Source organism: Mya arenaria, chromosome 14 (assembly GCF_026914265.1).
Source record: "Mya arenaria isolate MELC-2E11 chromosome 14, ASM2691426v1".
NCBI lineage: Eukaryota > Metazoa > Mollusca > Bivalvia > Myida > Myidae > Mya > Mya arenaria.
Window position 1 is genome coordinate 32,325,829 of NC_069135.1, and position 12,220 is coordinate 32,338,048.

Sequence of the window (12,220 nt, forward strand, 5' to 3'; positions counted from 1 at the left end):
AGCCAATGCTAAGCACAATAAGGCTATGATGCCAATGCTTTGCACACTAAGGCTATGAGGCCAATGCTCACTACACTTAGGTTATGACATCAATGCTAACCACACTAAGGCTATGAAATCAATGCTAACCACACTAAGGCTATGATGCCAATGCTAACCACACTAAGGCTATGACGCCAATGCTAAGCACACTAAGGCTGTGACACCAATGCTAACCACACTAAGGCTATCATGCCAATGCTAACCACACTAAGGCTATCACGTTAATGCTAAACACACTAAGGCTATGACGCTAATGCTAACCACACTAAGGCTATCACGCCAATGCTTACAACACTAAGGCTATCACGCCAATGCTAAGCGCACTAAGGCTATGCTGCCAATGCTAACCACACTAAGGCTATCACGCCAATGCTAACCACACTAAGGCTTTCACGCCAATGCTTACAACACTAAGGCTATCATACCAATGCTTACAACACTAAGGCTATCATGCCAATGCGTACAACACTAAGGCTATCACACCAATGCTTACAACACTAAGGCTATCAGGCCAATGCTTACAACACTATGACCATGACCCAAAGCTTACAACACTAAGCCTATGGCATCACTGCTAACAACTTTATGACCATGACACCAATGCTTACAAAACTATGACCATGACACTAACGCTTACAACACTACGGTAATTGCATCAATGCTTACTACACTAAGGCTATTACGCATTACTAACAACACTTAGGCTATGACACCAACGCTAACAACACTACAGCTATGACGCCAATGCAAAAATCACTAAAGCTATGACACCAATGCTAACAACACTAAGGCTATGACATCAATGCTTACAACACTAAGGTTATGATGCCAAAGCTTACAAAACTAAACCTATGACGCCAATGCTAACAACACTAAAACTATAAGGCCAATGCTAACAACACTAAACCTATGATGCCAATGCTAACAACACTGAAACTATGACAACAATGCTTACAAAACTAAACCTATGATGACAATGCTAACAAAACTAAACCTATGACACCAATGCTTACAATACTAAAATAAAGACACCAATGCTAACAACACTTCAGCAATGACAATAATTCAACTTTTTTCTTGGAAAAACAGACAAGCTTAATTAGTATTAGATATTTGAAGCCCTTTCTCTTGTTTATTGTGAAATCATAATTTAACATCCTTAACATGTGTGTAACTTATTTCTTACCACTAAGAGTTGGGTTTAACGGCCACTGTAAACATACTATTTTTCAAGGATTGCTTAACATAAAATAAACATAATTTTAACAAGGTAATCAGGATGACAGCTTTATTCCCCCACCACATATATAAGGAGAATGAAATAGGATGTACACATTGCCTTGATGGGTCAAACATGTGAAACATCATCCAATGGGTGTGTTGGGAAAAGCCATCACAAATGTAGTTAATGGTTCGGACCTTATATTCAAACTGATTATAAATATGGAAGAAAATGATGTTTGAATACAATGACTTCTACATGGACTGTGTCAAATTGCACACACATGGCAGCGATAATTGTAACTTCCAACAGGTACAGCTTCATGGTTGGATAGGTTGGAGATCTTGACCGGTCCAACTTATGGCCCATCTTATGAGGCTGTCTCTTCTAAGTACGAGTTTGTTGATGCCACCAACTTCCAACAAGATAGTGTATTCCATTGTTGATGTGTACTTCATCGCTGGTCTATATCAACTGGTCATTGAGACCTGTTGGTCAGTGACTTTTTCAGAACACTTTCAAATATTTAATGACAATCATTTGAAGAGCACAGGTGTCAATACATGAATGCCAAAGTATCTTCTTCAGGGTCTTTGTAAGGCTAACGAGTCGCTCCCACCAGCCGACGAACCTTGAACTGTATGAGCTGCCGCTTTGTTCCATGTGTGCTCACCGTCTCCCTAACGTCTGTTGACTGGAACATGGCATTGGGTCTTGGGCTAAGTAAGCATTTCAGACGACTTTGTTATATGTGATGCACTTCAAGAGATTCATCTGTGTTCATTCATAAATGGAAGCTATCAAATATTTTTTACAAACATAGGATGTTTAGTTACTAACTTCCAGAACACAATTGACGTCTGTAAGCGTCTTTTTACTATGATCAATTTTGTAGGGTGTGATAGAAGGCCTAAGGTGAAGAAATCTCATACAAGTTCATCTTATGCTGCATTGTGTAACCTTCGCCTCATCTTATATTACTATTCGTGTCCTAGGCATGGCATATTGAAAAGTGACTATAAGTGAACAAAAGTGTAAAGAATTTATTTCATTTCTGCCCTCAATAATGCTGCTGGATGCTGGACAGAGCTCTTCTCCATTTCACCGCTTGGTGCGGACCCCCATTCAGGAATTTCAAGGCCAAGCTGTTCTTGATGCTGCAGTTGGAAGTGAATATCTCGGGAAATGCAGGGCTGAGCTGTTCTTAATAGTGCTACTGGAGGTGGATCTCTACTCAGAAATTACAGGGTGGAACTGTTCTCAATGCTGCTGCTGGATGCAGATCTCTACACGGGAATTGTAGGGTTGAGCTGTTCTCAATGCTGCTATTTGATGGAGATCTCTACTCTGGAATTACAGGGCTGAGCTGTTCTCAATGCTGTAATTACTGGATGCAGATCTCTACTCGGGAATTGTAGGGCTGAGCTCTTCTCAATACTGCTACTGGAAGCAGAACTCTACTAAGGAATGGCAGGGATGAGATGTTCTAAATGCTGTTACTGGATGCAGATCTCTACACCAGAATTGCAGGGCCTGTTCTCAATGCTTAGCTGCTGAAAGTGGATCTCTGCTGGTAGCGGACATCTACTTCTGTAGTATGAAGACTTTCTGTGTTGAACTAAATAAATGCTGTATTTGTTCAAACCCCAACCAAATGTGGTAAAGACAGGAAAAATAGTTCTTTATTTTCATATTTATAGAAAAATATTTTTTAATGTTATGTTTAATTATTTCAAAACTGCAGCTAAGGCCATCCTTAAATCATTACAAAGTGTGTTGTTGTTTTGCAGTGACTCGATCTAGACTGTTTGCAGTAAGTTGGTGCTTGGATATTGCTTAGATATTGTTATGATAATAATTAACCAGAGAACAGAAATCATCAACAAACTTCATCGCTTTTCCAGAGAGTTGTGCAAATCAGCAGCTGCTCTCTGTTGATGCTACAGTCAGCATATTTCATAGTACTGCTGTGTTGTTGGCATATTTTACGTATTGCCGTGTCTGTTGAAATTCATGTTGGATTAGTTCCTAGACTAAGTTGTCTCAGTTCGTCCTTCTGTCGGGTATTTCATAGTACTGCCATGTCCATTGACTCCTGTCGGCGTATTTTATAGTACTGCCTTGTCCATTAATATTCCTGTCGGCGCATTTAATAGAACTGCCTTTTCCATTGATATTCCTGTCGGCATATTTTATAGTACTGCCATGTCATTTGATATTCTTGTCAGCCTATTTTTTAGTACTGCCTTGTCCATTGATATCCCTGTTGGCACATTTTATAGGACTGCCATGATCGCTGATATCCCTGTCGGCGCATTTTATAGTACTGTCATGTCATTTGATATTCCTATCGGCGTATTTTATAGTACTGCTTGATATTCCTGTCGGCGTATTTCCCTGCACTGCCTTGTCTGCTATCACTCCTATTGGCATATACCAAATCATTACCTGGTCTGTGGACGCTCCTATTGTTGTCATCCATGGCATGGTCTCTCTTGCAATTTGTACATACCCCGGTACTTATCTTGCTACATCTGCTTCCTTATTACAGATGTCATTTCCTACTTAATGTTGTTGAATGTTATTGATTATTGGCTACTGATTGTGTTGTTACTAAGTTTCAATGCACTTGTAGTTTTCTTCCCATTTTTATTTGTGAAAAAATGTGTAACTGTTGTTTTTAATGCTGTGTTGAAGTATTACTGTTATTTGCACTTAACACATCACAATGTCTGTAATTTCCATTTTAGACTCGCAATATTGTATATATTGTATATGAATTGATTAAAGTAATTGGTTATTCTTTCTTTATAATGGTTCTATTTATTGCACCTTGAACCATTTTGTATTTATCAGAAACTGAGCCTAAAAATGAAATCAAATACAAATATAAATCATCATGCTCCTAATGAAAACCCAACATTAAATTATTTTCTTATTTGAGTCAGAAATGTTTTCAGTGAGTCGGTCAAGCCACTGCAACTATAGTTTTTTTTTAAATTAAGGATGGCTTATCAGGCTTTTAAATGGGTGAATGATTGACAGACGGTAAATGAAGAGGCATTCCTATATTGCCCTCCCAGATTGTGGCGGGGGAATAAAGCAAGGCCATGGGTTGAACCAATGATACCTTGATCTTGACTCGGGCTCTGCGTATCAACTTGATCAACAAAGATAGACAGGCAGACGGACGAAGCGGTGACTACATATAAATGCTACCATATTTTTTCAGGGAGCATTACAAATATACTAATCAAAATATAAAGTTAAAATGATACTCCCCCAATTCCAAAGTTGAGGGAACTGCCAAGATGATGCTACACTCGTGAGTCCTACAACGATGCTCGCTGGTTGCTGGATGCCATATACAGGATACACACCAAGAGAAGCCATCAGTCCCACCTGTTTATACAGAAATAAATACAATAGTATAGAACATGCAATTATTTACTAAGATCATGCAATTATTCGTAACCGATTTTGAATTTATTCATAACAGATTAATTAGGCAAATATTTCAGACAGTGCAGTTATTTATTACAGACTATTCAATTATTTATCATTTTATGAAAACAGTATGAGCAAATTAAAGTTTGTTTATACGTGAAATTTTACCTTAGAATTTCCATAATAACTTTTCAAAAGATGAAGGTCAAAATAGCTGGTTGGATATTTTAATAATTAACTTATATAAGGGACAGGTGTACAATGTTTAAAGTACAATGTATAGGATATTGGACATAGGGATTATAATAAGTTAGTACGGTGATTACAATAGTTAATACAGTTCATCCTTTTTTCTTTTCAGTTGATGATCATTGTTATGATTGAACAGTATAAAATAGATCATTCAACAAAAGGACTTGAGTTCTGATTTATGATCATCAACGTTACGGACTATAATCATGCCAGCTGTTCCGTGTCCATTCCCCGGGTGTGAGTACACGACGGGTGACCTTGATGCAGCAATCGTTGTTGCTCTTATAACGGCTCACTCCATGTCACACGCCACACCTGCTCCACCGCCAGTGCCCACTGCAAGAGTGGAAAAAGTCAAACGTCCTTCGATTCGGGCTGCAGGCACCAGTGAAGAGTGGTCCTACTTTCAGTCAAGATGGCATGACTATGTGAGTGCTACAAAGGTCGAAGGCCGCGACAAGGTTATACAGCTGCTAGAATGCTGCGATGAACCTCTCCGAAGAGATCTCACTTGCGCTGCCGGTGGCAGCCTAGCAGATAAGGATGAAGCACATGTTCTTGCAGCCATACGCAAACTCGCTGTACGTGAAGAGAACACGATGGTTGCCAGGGTTGTGTTACACAAGATGTGCCAGGATCGGGATGAGACAATCAGAAGTTTTGGTGCACGTATTCGTAGACAAGCCGATGTTTGTAAATATGTAGTCAAATGTCCAGGATGTGACGCAGATGTGAGCTACACAGAACAGATCATGCGTGATGTGTTAACTAAAGGCATAGCAGACCAGGACATTCAGATGGATCTTTTGTGTGACAAAAATCAAAATATGTCTCTTGAAGAAGTGTTCCAATTTATTGAAGCAAAAGAGGCCGGTAAAAGGTCCGCATCCAGACTACTAGACACCCATACCGCTGGAGCCATGAGCAGTTCATACAGAAAGAACAAGAACGTCAGTCAGATAGAAAAGACAGAGTCATGTGGCTACTGCGGCAAGAAAGGCCACGGTAAAGGTGCTTCAGCTACCATCCGCCGAAACGACTGCCCAGCATATGGCCAACTCTGCGAAATCTGCAACAGGCGCAATCATTTCGGAAGTGTCTGTCGTAGCAGGAACAATGTAAAAGTCAAGAGCACATACGTCATCTGAAACCTCTGCTGCTTTCGATACTCTGTGTTCTCTTTCAGATGTGATTAATATTTTTGATAACTCATGTGTGATCAGTGATCAAGGCTATGACCGCTCATTACGTATTGACCATCATGTGTACGACAAACTCTCAGACACTTGGGTTAAGAAAAAATCTAGTTCCCAACCCTTCATTGATGTTGTTGCTAGTGTCTCACCTGAAGACTACACGGCCCTTGGATTCCATTTAGATTCTAAGAGCCGTAAGCGTTCAGCAGTTCTGCCTGCCATGGCTGATACTGGATGTCAAAGTTGTCTCGCAGGCCTAAAATACATACATAATCTAGGCCTGAGAGAGTCTGACCTTATACCGGTTACCATGCAGATGCACACTGCCACTAATCATGGTATCAAAATTCTTGGGGCCACTGTCCTTAACATAACCACTCTGGATCAAAATGGCGGCAGAACAGCTGAAACTAGACAAATGACATATGTGACTGATGCGTCGGACAAGCTTTTCCTCAGTAGGGAGGCGTGTACTGAGCTTGGTATTGTTCCCGAGACCTTCCCAATGACAGAGCCTGATAAGGCTCAATCTGTTGCTTGTGAACCGTCCCAACAGGACCCATCTCAACCAATCATTTGTGATTGTCCTAGACGCCAAAAACCCCCTTCCCCTCCGACTGAAATGCCATTTCAAGGGACAGAGGAGAACCTCCCTCGTTTGAGAGCCTTCTTACTTGACTATTACAGGTCAAGTACCTTCAATACTTGTGAGCACCAGCCACTACCATTAATGGACACACCTCCCATGAAATTAATGGTTGATTCCAGTGCTGAGCCAGTGGCTCATCACACACCAATCCCTGTACCCATTCATTGGATAGACAAAGTAAAGGCTGGATTAGACCAAGATGTACGCCTAGGTGTGATCGAACCAGTCCCTGTTGGTGAACCAGTTACATGGTGCCACAGGATGGTGGTGTGCGCGAAAAAGAATGGAGAGCCTCGACGCACTGTTGATTTTCAAGCACTCAATGTCCACGCAGTGCGTGAGACTCATCACACACCATCCCCCTTTCATCAGGCTCGCTCGGTCCCCCAAGGAAAAAAGAAGACTGTCTTTGATGCCTGGAATGGCTACCACAGTGTACCCATTCGTGATGAAGACAGACATCTCACAACTTTTATAACACCTTGGGGACGGTATCGCTATAAGACTGCTCCGCAGGGTTACATTGCCTCTGGTGATGGATACACCCGGCGGTATGACGAGCTTATCTCTGACATCCCCAAAAAGACAAAATGTGTCGATGATGTCCTGCTTTGGTCTGACACTATTGAAGAAAGCTTCTTTCAGGCAGTCGAATGGTTGGACCTATGTGGTCGCAATGGCATCACTTTAAACCCTGATAAGTTTGTATTTGCCGCAGACACAGTTGAGTTCGCTGGGTTTGAGATAACCCCCGACTCTGTCCGCCCTTGTGAGAAATACCTCCATGCCATATTAGACTTTCCAACCCCAAAAAACATTACAGATGTCCGCTCATGGTTCGGCCTTGTCAATCAGGTAGCATATGCTTTCAGCATGACAGAGAAAATGCTGCCTTTCCGATGCCTTTTAAAACCAGACACTCCCTTTCAATGGACCAGCGAAATAGATTCCTTGTTTGAAGAGTCAAAACGTGTCATTGCTCATGAAATTGAGAAAGGCGTTCAGATCTTTGACCCTAAAAGACCCACATGTCTTGCAACAGACTGGTCTAAGGATGGCATTGGTTTCTGAAGTTGTTATCTCTTCTATTGTTAACACTCTTGAAAAAAATACAGTTTAGTTTACACAGAAAACGCCTGAGGGTGATAATAATGTTATATATTGCGCATTCAAGGGCAAGTACCATTCAGTCTGCACACTTCTATTACAAATAACACCTTTGCCGGTGCAGGACATGCGATTTATTGCTTGAAACAGCGTGAGCAGTTCAGCACATACAACATCGTTTACTTACAATAATATACATTTAATCAAATCGTTTTCTACGAAATATTTGTTTTCAATTGTAGCATTCTGTTAAACAACAAACTACTGTGAAATCATTAATGTTCGTGGGGCATTAATGTTCGTAGTTTTCGTGGGTTGGGTGATCCACGAATTCAAGATCCCACGAAATATAAACCCTTTATTCACTTTTTAAATTGCCATATTATGTACATTGTCTAGTTTATTCGTTACAGAGGCCACAGTATACAGCGTAAATATCCGTCTCACTGTATATCTTACTTTCATTGTTTTATCAATATATTATATCAGCCTTTAACAAATAATAAACCAAATCATTTCAATATGTTTTATGAACCAAATAACTGAAGCACGTGCCAAAACATGTGCTGTTCATGATAATCTACAAGTTAACAAGATGTGAGTGATGAATGTCGGTTCTCGATTTTTTTCTTATATGAAATAATTAATCCATTACATTGGAGTTTACTGAGCTTCCAACGTGACAATGTACAAAACAACGCGTTCAATATACTTATTAAACAAAAACGTGTGAATAAATATTGAAATGAGATGATATTCAAAAGTGATTGAATTTGTTGACATCAGCAATCTTTAGGGATTGTTCACTCTAATATACGGACCTTCTAGGTGTTTTCACAGTTTGCAAAATTCTTAATTGGCATTCAATGGCCTCGCCTATCTGTATTTATGATCATCTTCTTGTATGACCTTAATTTCCAATTAAATCGATTATTGACATGGGTATATGCACTAATTGGCATGTCGTACCACTTTAGCGAGTGTCATATATGACATAGAAGACGGAAATCACAGGCCTGTGCGTGGAGATAATGCAGACGATTTAAAACTATCAGAGTTTCGATTATTTTATTTTTTTCAAAAACGAAAAACCACGAATTCAAGTACCCACGAAATTGTAATTTTTCGGGAAACCACGAAATTTCATGCCAACGAACATATAAATGATTTCACAGTATATGAAAAGATATCATGGGTCAGATTAAAAACCAGAGATAAACTTCGCCCCAACAATAGAGTGTAAAATGCTCTGGAAAACTGTTCCCACTATATCTTCGCCATATAATATACTTAACATACCACATACAATATGCAAATATTATTGTGTCACGCTTCAAGACAACATTGCATTATAACTGTACATTTCTCTTACAAAATCATATATAATATTGTAATACAAAAAAACTTGAACCTGATTGCCTGAAAAGTTGACCGTTCAGATCGCTGTCGACCGTAGAACTAATCGCCACGAACATTATCCCGCCTAAACCGCCAACCAATAGCCATTGGTTACCTGACCTTTACACCTGATTAAACCACACAATAATATTTGCGCACCAAAATGTTAAGACAAAAGTTCTGCGCTATACTACGTAATGCACAGAACTATTAAGTAACGTTAATCTGACCAAGTGCTGATTGAAGTCTCCAAAAAATCCTATAGCTTCTAGGCAAATCGTTACTCTTATAATGCACCAGTCAATTGTAACCATTCCCCCCCCCACCCAGGTCCGTGGGTATACCGGGGATAGCTGGGGAAATGGGCCATGTTTTTACCTTCCAGGTGGCCCTGCAGTGCCGGTGAATGTGGTGGTTTTATCTTCGTGCCAAAAACAGCGGGGAATGGGCCTCACCTCAGGGTCCCTGGGGTGCGGGGGCATTTGGCGGGGATTTAACCAGCAGTTCGTTGTCACGGGGCGGGGATTTTGCCCGGGCTTTGCTGGACCGAAAGTCCCTGCTATTCCCCAGACCCGGGGGGGGGGGGGGGGGGGGCGTGATTTCAATTCACTGGTGTATAAATAACAGTTAACATGAACTGGAATTATTCTCTAGGCATAAATTTAAAAATATGTGTTTATTTATGCCTTAGAGGTTTGATAATGATAAATCTAAAGCATAGCATCATCACTCTGATGTACGAGAATGTTACAAATAAGCATTGCATTAAATGGCAAGTACCCATCAGTAACATTAATCTGACTAAGTGACCTGAATGGGGGGGGGGGATAAGAACAAGGTGCCCAGTAGGCTCAGTTGGTTAGAACGTCATGCTAGTTTTCTGCTGTTGTTGGTTAGAGCCCCATACCTTGTGCACTTCGTCTCCCAGGATTATGTTACGGGTGCCAGACGCTGTTAGCAAATATGCAGGAGTGCCTGGATCAGAATAAAAGGTTATGGGGTGGGGGGGGGGGGAAAGAGTGCAGTGTGTGTCGGAAAGAACCAGTTAGCTCAGATGTTTAGAGCGAGTTGCTAGTGTTCTGGCAGTTGTGGGTTCAAGCACCACACTCGACGAACTTTTCCCCTGTTTACTTTATTGTTATCTCATCTCAAACCAAACTTAAACTTTTGCCTTTTACCAGTACACATCTCAATCTTTTTCCTCATAACACAAATAAGCTTGCTTTAATGAAAAACATCTTTAAAGGACTACAACTGTATGGGTGGGTGGGGAAACAATGCAACATAACTCGACCTTTAGCGAACCAAAGCTAACCCCTTCTTAAAATTACTTAGAAAATATAAAATGTGGATCCGTTGTGTATCGCGTGGAAACAGAATATAACCTACTCTTTCGTATCCACGGTTGCTTTGAATATCGAGGGACTAGCAGGAACTGGCCACATTGTATCATCGCACGAGGCATCAAAACTAAGGGAAATAACTATTGTGAGTGTTTTTAAAGAAAGTCAAGGTCAAATAAGGTCAAACTATACTGATGGTTGAAACGATTATTTTGGCAATAATATACGCAGTGATCTCCCCTATTAGCTATTTAGGGGCGTTGTTCTTATATCTTATATACTACGAAGGACGTGGCCTTCACTTTTTGTCTTAAAAAAATGAAGAAATAAAAATGCATGACATATAAATTCAAAGTTCTAAAGTGTAAAAGAAAAAGAAATACTTGTACATATGTCGATTCCTATGTGGGTTCGGGACCTGCCCCCTGGGGAAAAATCAGCTAGAATACTGGTCCATTATTAATTGATAATAAAATTATATATATCATACTGTCATATATTACATCATTATATCATATATTACATACGGACTACTTGAAACATATTTATAACATGCAGAAAGTTTATAAAAATACAAAAGTCACATTTTCTTCAATGAATGCATATATTTAAAACATATTTTTATTTCAATATGTATCGTTCAGGATGTAACCATTTTAAAATGTTCATAAAGTTTACTGAATCATCTTGTGTATATCTTGGCAACTCGAATGTTAACATGAAATATACCATGAACGTGCAGGATTGTGCACTTCATCTGGTGCAATTTTGAGAAGCTGTGTGATTTTACGTCATTTGGAAGTTTTGTCGATGTTTGACAATGATTTACATCACATACATACATATCCATTTACTATGGAAGCGTCCAGGTGCCAAAGTGAAAAATATTTTCCAGTATACTATCTCCTAATTTGGAGATGCTAACTCATAATTATGACTTACTAAGTCCTAATTACGAGATAATATCTCATAATTAGGAGATATTATCTCCTAATTACGACTTATTAACTCATAATTATAACTTACTAAGTCCAAATTACGAGATACTATCTCATAATTAGGAGATACTATCTCCTAATTACTACTTACTAAGTCATAAGTAGGAGATACTAACTCATAATTATGACTAACTAAGTCCTAATTACGAGATACTATCTCATAATTAGTAGATACTATCTCATAATTATGACTTACTATCTCAAAATTAGGAGATACTAACTCATAATTATGACAAAAACGATGGTGATGACGTTGATAATGATGATGATGATGATGATGATGATGATGATGATGATGATGATGATGATGATGATGATGATGATGATGATGAGGGTGGTGGTGGTTGTGGGGATGATTGTGGAGATCATAATGGTGGTAGTGGTTATGACAAAAACGATGGTGATGACGTTGATAATGATGATGATGATGATGATGATGATGATGATGATGATGATGATGATGATGATGATGATGATGATGATGATGGTGGTTGTGGGGATGATTGTGGAGATCATAATGGTGGTAGTGGTTATGATTGTGGTGATGATGATGTTGGTTGTGATGA